Source organism: Cololabis saira, chromosome 22 (assembly GCF_033807715.1).
Source record: "Cololabis saira isolate AMF1-May2022 chromosome 22, fColSai1.1, whole genome shotgun sequence".
Taxonomy (NCBI): Eukaryota; Metazoa; Chordata; class Actinopteri; order Beloniformes; family Belonidae; genus Cololabis; species Cololabis saira.
Genome location: NC_084608.1, coordinates 18,300,899 through 18,310,419, shown reverse-complemented (window position 1 = coordinate 18,310,419; position 9,521 = coordinate 18,300,899).

Genomic DNA, 9,521 nt, shown 5'->3' with positions numbered 1-9,521 from the left:
AACATCACAGCTACTGATGAAAAAAATACTTCCCCCTAAGTCAAGCCTTTATTGTTTAACACGGAGAGAAAATGATTGCTGTGTTTTACATTTATTTTTCTTAACATCTAGTTGAGGCAACCTGAGCAGGTGTCAAAAGGTAATTGGTACTGTGGATTTGAAGGCTGCCTTTTCTCCCAGAGGCTTGAACACAACTGTTGAGAGCACTTTGTGTATCTTATTTTGTTTCAATCTCGAGGGAAATCTGGCTCCATCATACAGTAGTTCAGATCTGAATGCAGGGAGTTATCCTGCTGCATCAGAGGAGCAGGGTGCCAGAGCTCAGTCACCAGGGGAGCTTGTGGGATAATGTGATGAATTAAAATTCAAAGTACTTTAGTATTCATAAAGGCTAAGGTTAACTGTTGCAGTGAATTATTGCCCAAAGAAAACATAACTAAAACAAGACAAATAAAGAAGCAGGTGGATCATATAAACTTTATGAACCAGAGTAATACATCAACAATCTTCGCCTGCTGCCTCAGTTTTAAAGATCAGATCAGATTGCTCTTCACTGAGTTAGTTTGTGTATGTGTTCTTTATAACACAGACTGCAATTGTTCATTCAGTTTAGTTCCTTGCTTTTGTCTGGTGAAGTCAGTCAAATAGAGTACCCCCTCACTGAAAATGATTTCTACTCACTGGAGCATAATCAGGGCAATTTTTTTTTTTTTTTTTTTCTTCCACTCTGTTTCCTCCAGAAGACTTTATACACTCTACTGTGCAGATTAGACTCATCCGACTTAAGCAGTCCATGCTTAAGTCTTTATTTGACCCATTTCTGAATATAAACAACTTGAGTGGGATCGTATCAGTAGTAAAAGATGTGCGATGGACTTTTACAAACTCTCAAAGGGCAAAAGGCCAATTTTATTTGTGATGGCAGTCGTCATTAAAATGATTACGGTACATCAGCGTTCACTATTACACCTAGTAAGTTTAATACGAATGCTTTATGGGGATTTTAAAGCCACTCTATGTAGCAATACTACTTGGGACCACATAGGGGCAGCATATCATTAGAAAATGTTTGTAGCAGCCCCTGATGTAAGACAGATCTTTGACAGGTTAACTCTATAAAATGCACCTGTAAAGTGGTGTTACAAGATGTACCGGGCCATTCCTATTCAATAGCACAGTATTGTCAGCGGCTCTTTTGTCAATACATAAGATTCATCAAAGCAAGGACAGGGAACAAAAACTAAACTGGGAATGGACAGTAAACTATTCAGCCATCACACCCTCCTCGCTGTTTTTGTATCACTTTATGCAACTTAAAAACCTTCAGTATGCAAAGCACAAACCATCGATTTGCTCTGAAACAATATGAAGGCTTGACCCTGCCCCAGAAAGACGTTAAAGTCTGCATGAGTGATAATGCAAGCTTGTGAATTTTTCATTCAGAATAAACCACATTCTTTGCTTCAAAACTTCCCAAATAGAAGAATAAAACCAAAGTAATGTATCATCTGACCTTTCTCAGATTGAGGGATCAATGAATTTTGATAAACTGCAGATATAGGATGATGTTTTGATTATGATTTCTTTTTGATTACCATTATTGTTTCCTGTGGTTTTATCTTGGATCTTTTAATATACAGGAATGTGTCTGAAATTCAAACATATAGTGTTTGTCATGTTTTTTTGTCTTTGTTTCTGCGCTACATGCAACACAGCAGCACATACTGTATCATCCTGTTTTACCATCCTCTTGCCAGGGGTTTGTTGTCTGTGTTTTTCTCTCTCTCTTTCTGTCTCTTCACTGACACCAGGTATTTGCTCAAAGGGAATTGGTTTTCTTTCTACATAAAGTGCCTTAAGATGTCTTTCTGTTGTGGTTTGGGATTAAATAAAAGAGTTTTTAGAACCCCGTTTCTAAAAAACTTTGGGATGCTGTGTAAAATGTAAACAAAAACAGTCTAAGCCTTTAAAAAAGTAAGGGGATTTTCAATTTTACGGCAACGGTCTTAAAGCATCAGTCTCGCAGCATCTCATCTTCTTTTAACAAGAGGTCTGTATATTTTTCTTGGAACTGAGTTGTTGCTGTTTTTTTGATGCAGGATTCAACCTGCTCCTGGGTCTGTTTGCCTTCATTTTTGTTACATATTGTACCAAATGGTTTGAGTTTGTGAAAGGTCTGAAAGCTGGTCAGTTTAGCACATTGACTGTCAACTACAAATCCTTGCTTGAAGATGCAAGTCCTTCCCTGAAAATAGACATTGTCTGGATGGGAACGTACCGGTATGTTGATCTAAAACCATGTACACTTGTTTATTTCATGGGAGATGTTTTCTTTCCAGATGTGTAAACTGCCCATTCCGTAGGCGCTAACGCACCCCCACCATCAGACATGCTGGCTTTTGAACAGAGCAGATTACAAGCTGAATGGATCCTCGCCTTCCTTCAGTCTGGCGGATGCAGTTTCTCACAGACCGGTGAACCTCTACCAACCTCTGTTTGGTTTTTTAATATACTTCTTACTCTGTCAGCCTTTGTGGTCCTTGCTCGACATTTATTTAACACATCTTGCTGCCATCAAATTCAAGATGAGTTACAATTATTCACAATATGGTAAATTGTCCCACAATTTAGATTTCATTTGTTTTCAACATTTTAATGTGAATAATTTATGGGTTTAGAACATATACATTAGTTGCATTTTCTTACTATGTACGTTTCACACAGCCTCCCAACATTTTTGGTGTTGGGGTTGTAATTGATGTGCCGTGGCCAAAGCAGAAGTGGAGGGAAGGTTAGTGTTTTTACAACATTGTATACTAATGTATATATTGTATAAGTACATTTTCTAAGCCGCAAGCTTCTCAGTACATGTCAAGAGGGTCTGTTTTTTTTGTAACATCCTGAACAGATGTGACACATCATCACTGTCAAGTTGAAAAGGGACTTGAATCCAAACAAACTTTACGTTAAGTAAATTAGCAATATTACAACAGAAACATTGTACAAACTGCTATGCTATAAACAGTATTTCCTGTGCACGGGAGTGCCGTCTTACCACATCACATAATGGATCATGTATCATGTTTTACACCAACATCTGTTTACAGCAGCGTGGTCTTCAGGATTCCACATGTGGATAAGTAGTCAGTGAAAGTCTGTCAAAGTTCTCCACACCGTAAGCAGGATGTAAAGCAACAGGAGATAGTGGGGAATGAGAGTCTAAGAAATGCAGCCCTTTCCTGCTGGTTGTTGTTTGTTGTCTGCTTTAGGATGCACATTGGGCTACAGAAACCTTTTTAAAGCCTTTAATAACCCTCCCTGATAGGATTCAAATCTGACTGTGAAAAACTAAAAAAATAAATAAATATAAGAACATTGAGAGATTCTTTCCTGTGATTCGTCTGAGCCTGAAAGAGTCTGTTCAGCTAGAAGGTGATTCATGGAGCAACACAACGGTTATATTATACACACTTGTGCTTATTAGCAGAAGTGTCGCTCCAAACAAATGCTCTGAGCCAGAGCAAAGGAAGGAAATCATATTTAACGCTTGAAGTGTGTTCCAACAACCGATACTAATCACAGAAAACTATAGTCTTTGTTTGAACTGGTGAAGATATTGTATTCAGTGCTTGGAGCAGGTAAATACACTGTAATTTATATACTCTGACTATTAAATGTGATCCCTGCAGGCTATTTTTTTTGTGACATTCCACTATACTGCCTCAGTGAAGAACAAAAATGCAAAATGTGTTTTTCAGAGGAAAAGAAATCCTTAAACAAGACCGTCTGAAACTAACATTTCCAGAAGAAGATAAATATTAATGGTTCGTCACATTGCTCTGTTGTAGTTTTATTTAAATATTTAGCTTAAGGGTGATGTACTGTCCCTTCAACCGAGGAGCTTACATATATACTTTTTGTTTTCAACGTGTGATTACGTCAGCTGCAAGTATAAGTGGCCCACACCAGAAGTCGTATTTGAAGAGGGAGGCATCTGAAAACTAAAACAAAACGTATCTTTTCAGTTTCCCCACATCGGGGATAAAACCCTCGAGAAATAAGACCTTCGTGTGTGATTTGCTGTGGGTAAATGAGCTGTTACTGCTTTAGATGCACTTATGTCAGATAAAGGAACACCAGTAAGAGTTAGAGAGTGCAGTTAGTTGGTGAGGCTGTAATTAAGAAATCTATTATTTAGTTTCTGTGTTACCATTTAAGTAAACTTACAGAAAGTGAAAGCAGCTAAGATACAAAGGCCCAACCCCATTTCATCCTCTCTGGAGTTGATAATTGTCTCCATGGGGTCCTGTGATGGACTGATGCCTGGGATCCAGCCTCCCTGTGAAACAGGATGAATACGACTTTTTTATTAATGGATAGATCTTATTAATAAGTTACTGTTACTCAATGTATGTTAATATCTACAGAGAAGTTTTAAATTGTAGGTAACTTGGGTCGTATTTGTGATGCAGTCAAATACTGATGAATCACGAATGGGACATTAGCAAAAAATGCAAAATCAACGTGAATTTTTATGTTTAAATATTGTTTTCAATTTAATTTGAAGAATATTTAACTATTTTAAGAAACTTTCTCTCCCTCTCATGGTCTCTGGTCCCCACTATTGGCAAAAGCCACCTAAAGCAATGTTGGATTCCCATCCCAGTTGTCATGACGACTGTATATTGCTTTACAGCTACATGTCAAACCTAATGACAGTCAACAACGGCTGTAATATGAAGCCAGATCTCAGAGCCACTGTGGACTTCATGGTTGAGAGATCCTGAAAAGTGATGAAAGAAGAAGAGAGGATAAAACATCAGCGAGGGGGAGATCTAACAAGAATAAGGCTGTCTGTGCACAACGTAGTGGATTATCATGTACAATATACACCACTTTTCAGTGCTGTCTGAATATGTAGAAATCGTTGTTATATCTACTATGTGAACTCAGTGGAGCTCATTCATGAAATATGAACAAAATGACAATATCTTTGTAACATTAAGATTATGTGGACTGTTATTTTTAAAATATGCAGATACCTTTGAAATGTTTTCATACATCAGAATGAATTTGAAATATAACATTTATCTTTATCGGTGGCCATTTCATGTACTTAAGTTTCAGATTGTGTTTCTAAAAATCTCAACATTAAATCTACCTGATATACTGACAGACATCCACTTGGGGGTTTGAGCTGTTCCAAAGCTCACCAATGGTGTCATGAAGACAAAGTGGTTGTGCTCAATGACATACCGCAGGTCCTTGTTCTATAAAACCAAGGTGTGCAAAATCCTATGGACTTGCTGTGTCCTGCACAAAAAAGGCGTGCTAAAACAATTTTACCTGTGGATGACATCACAGAGTTTGTTCAATTATTCTTATAGAGTCTATGCTTGTAACTCACTCTTCAAAAAAAGAAAAAAAATAGACAAATGCCAGTCGTTCATTTCCAAAACATAATCAGTCATTACTATATTTAAATGAAATATTATTTAGTTTGGTGCAAACAGTGGATTTAAAAAAAATTGTTGGTGCAGCACGAATAAAACAATGTAAACGTTTTGCAGTATTTAAAGAAAAAGAAAAACATGATGTACCATATTTATAACTAACTAGGCCAACTGGCTGCAGGTTACTGAGTCTGCTTCACTTTTTAATTTAACTAGAGCATCCCAGGGAGGGACTAATATGAGAAAAATTGAGGTGACTATGAGAGTATGAAGGCAAATACCACACAAATATCCTCTTCCAATATGAAATTAAATATAATGTTTGGATTTCATCAAGAATGAAATTGAATATAACCTGAGAACACGAAGAGCTCAAGGGACAGAGCCAAACAGCTGTGATCTTTCCAGCACTCTGACATAACACAATTTACGCAGTCACTGCCTTCGCAAATGCAAATTAAAACTTTACAATGCAAAAAAAAAAAAAAAAAAAAGTTCAAACGAGTTTCAAAAACGAGATCATTCTCAAGCTTTTCTCTCAGCCCTCCTTTTCTCCCACAATAACAGACTGCAGTGCCTGTGTTTCAGTCATTCTTCTGCACAGATGTGGCGTCGCAGGCACCATATTTGGTGAAAGTCATAGTTCATAATTAACGACCTGGGAGGATATTCCAGCCACTTCTCTGGTGGTCCGAGCAGCAACGTTTTTCTCTGAAGGAGATCCTGCCCCGAGGCGGGTCCAGCTGCTGGAGCTCTGCACGAAGCCAAAGCCCATCATTCGGAAGTGATAAATTGTCAAAGTGGCAGCCTGTCAAAAGATCTACTGCAGGGAAGCTACTCTATCCATTTGTTTGGTATTCAAGTCATGGATGGTTGATTAGCTTCAGTGACAGTTGACAGTTTGTTGTCTTCACACAGACAACAAACACTTGTCGCAGAAGGACATTGATTACACAAGAAAAGAAAATGTGGTCACTGTGTTGTGCTTTGTTGCATTTGCTAAATGACTAAATGTAAGGCTCGGTGGAAAATAAAGGAGCAGCCTCAAGGGTTCTTGTGCAAGAAACATGTTGGTATAAGAATATCGTAAATCATTTAACAATATAGCGCATCTCTGCATGCATGTAAACACGTAGCCTATGTGACGCAGTCAGCTGTCTACTGAGCAACAAACAAGACTGAAAAGGCTGAAATACACCAAAAAAAAAAAAGAAACCAACAAAATAAAAATAAAAACTTCCAGCCTCTTTGCTGCCTGTAATATATATTCTTGTGCTGTAGACACCTTGAAATGCAAAAAAAAAACAGCAACACTCTTTAACGACCACATGTTGAGCTTTACAAATTAGATCCCTAAATAAACAGTTTTTTATGTGTAGAAAAATGTAATGCCTGGGGCTAAACCTGCAGGGCAAGGGTCGATGGATGTTTCTGTGGCTGCAGAAATTACATAAAAGAGAAGCATGCAGGATTTTTTTTTCCTTACCTTATGACACCTTTTTGTATTGCTTGAACATTTCTTTGTATTACTAAAATACCTGTTGACCTGCGCTCCAATATAGTTAGTGTGACTCCTCACATGTATCTTACCAAGCTGCAAAATCAGCCCAAAGAGATTCTGGTCAAGACTAGAGCTTAGAGCACAATACACAATATAGATTTCCTGATAACATGCCCAAACTACAGCAGAAATATGTCAGAGTTCTTCCCTTTGTCTGTCACGCTGCTGTGTTTGATTGAAAAACTTGCGAGGATAAAAATCACAAAGACATGTCTGGCTGTCTTTGTGGTGGTTCTATAGATTTTTCAATCAAACAAGCAGGAATGTTATCTGTGAATAAATGTATCGTCTGAGTTTGGAGGTGCTGCTTTTTACAAAAAGTTTTATTTTCTTCTGGAAATTGAATAAGCGTTGTAATTACCCAGAGGACACCAGGCTGCTTGCGTCCAGGAGACGTTTACATTCTCACTATTATAAGAAGCCCTGTGATGGACGGGTGACCTGCCCTGGGTGAACCACTGCCTTTTGGCTGAAAAGGGCTGAAAAAGATCCCCGTGACCCTAAGTCCATACTGTAAGTGTGTTTTAAGAGCTTTCACACTGGTTTTTCCTCTAAACGTTCTCCTATTATTTCCAGTATGAAGTGAAAAGTCACCAAGGCTCCCTTTGTTCAGGAAACTGAGGTGAGACAGCTGAAGAGCAGTCAAACTAAGTTACACTGCAGGGCCAGGCCCCTTGGGGAGATACTCTGCCTGGAGTTTTCACCCAGTGTTTATTCTGTCCCTTGCATGTATGTGACCATTATGGGACCATAACCTTCTCTCCCATTGTCACCAATTGCCTTTAGAAACTAAAAGGTATTAAAGCCAGAATTCCATCAATTTGTGTCACCTTCACTGTAAAAGAGGCACCACAGCATCTGGCGTACAGAGGAACCTCTGTCTACCTTTCATTTACTACAGTTAATGAAGTACGATCAAGCTACACGTACTCATCTACAGAGTGCTCCACCTGGGCCTATCTTCACATCTCTCCACCTAGATTTTGGACTTCTCTAAACTCACCCTCAGTATCCTAAACCCTTAACTCCATTCTCATATACACACATTGGCATACAGCCACCAGCTAACAACATTGAAGTGATTGGCTTCATCTTAAGAGGGTTAGGTGATGTAAATAAGAAAACAAAAGAATCCTGGACTTCAGGAAGTGCAGACCAGACCCCTCCTTTCCTCTTCATTAATGGCAACTTTGAAGAAATAATTCAATTTTTAGCTCCTGGGGACGAAAATATCTGAAAACCTGTCGTGACTAACAAACATCCCCACCACTGTGAGCAAGGCACAGCAGCGCCTGCAGCTCCTGTGTGTCCTCAGAAGAAACAACCTGTGAAACAAAGCTGCAGTGGTCTTCTACAGCTCAGCGATAAGAGTATTTTAACATATTGCATCACAGTGTGGCATGCGGCTATTCAGCGGCGGACCAGAAAGCTCTTCAGACGGCCGTCAACACAGCTCTGAGAATCATAAACTGCCTCCTCCCCTCCTCCCCAGGACATTGCTGGCATATGCTGCCTCTCTGGTGCAGAGAATGTTTTAAAGGACTGTTTGACCTTAATTTTACCCCAAATAAGGCTTATCTTAGTAAAAACAGTGACAGTGCAACTTATTTTATAAATATTCATAATCTATTGAAGTTACAACTTGAAGCACTTTGTGCTAGTTTCATGTGGATACATTTAAGTTGTATTTATAATATAATCACTGAAAAAACACACAGCTCCAGGCCTTACTCGGAACGGAGTTGTGTCGTCTCATTTAGCCTTTCTTCTGTTCTGTAGCGCTGCTGTAATCAAACCCAGCTTATCATAGCTGACCAGCCTGCCTGTCATTCCTTCACCCTGCCTGCCGTGAAGATGTGCAGCACTGTCATCAGGCCCTTCATCATCACATCATCATTACAGATAAAGGCAAATGCCAATCAGCTGCAGGGAGTCTCTTCAGTGATTAACTGGGTTGGGTCAGAGCAGCCCGCCCCCGCTACTGATTAGGACACACCCACCCCGGTAAATGCCAAGTCAATTGTTAGACCAAAGTTGAAACTATTCAGTATCAGAAAAGGTGCAAGTTAATGACGATTGCTTTACTTAAAGGAACATTTCACGGCTGCAACAACCCAAGCTCTACTATTAGATAGTAAGGAGTGTAAACATTTGTTTAGGGACCAAAATCACATGAATTGAAACAGTTTGAAGTTTGAATGGAATATGTTTGAAAATGGCAATTGACGTTAGCACTTTGGCAATTCATTTATGTCAAGGTAGACTGCTTTTTTCAGCCTCTGGCAAGATTAAAAATGTCATTCCACTGAAGTGGATGGGATTCCCAAAAGAGAAGCTGAGGTAATTACATAAAATTATACCGTCTGATGTTTCCTTCTGGTTGTGACATCTTAAGTCAACTCCTGAATGCTGAACAATCTACTGTAATTAGAAGTAGAGGCTATGAACTGTCCTCTGTATGCATCTAAAATGTGTCTATTTTGTCATAAATGCCCAGTACTGTCAAA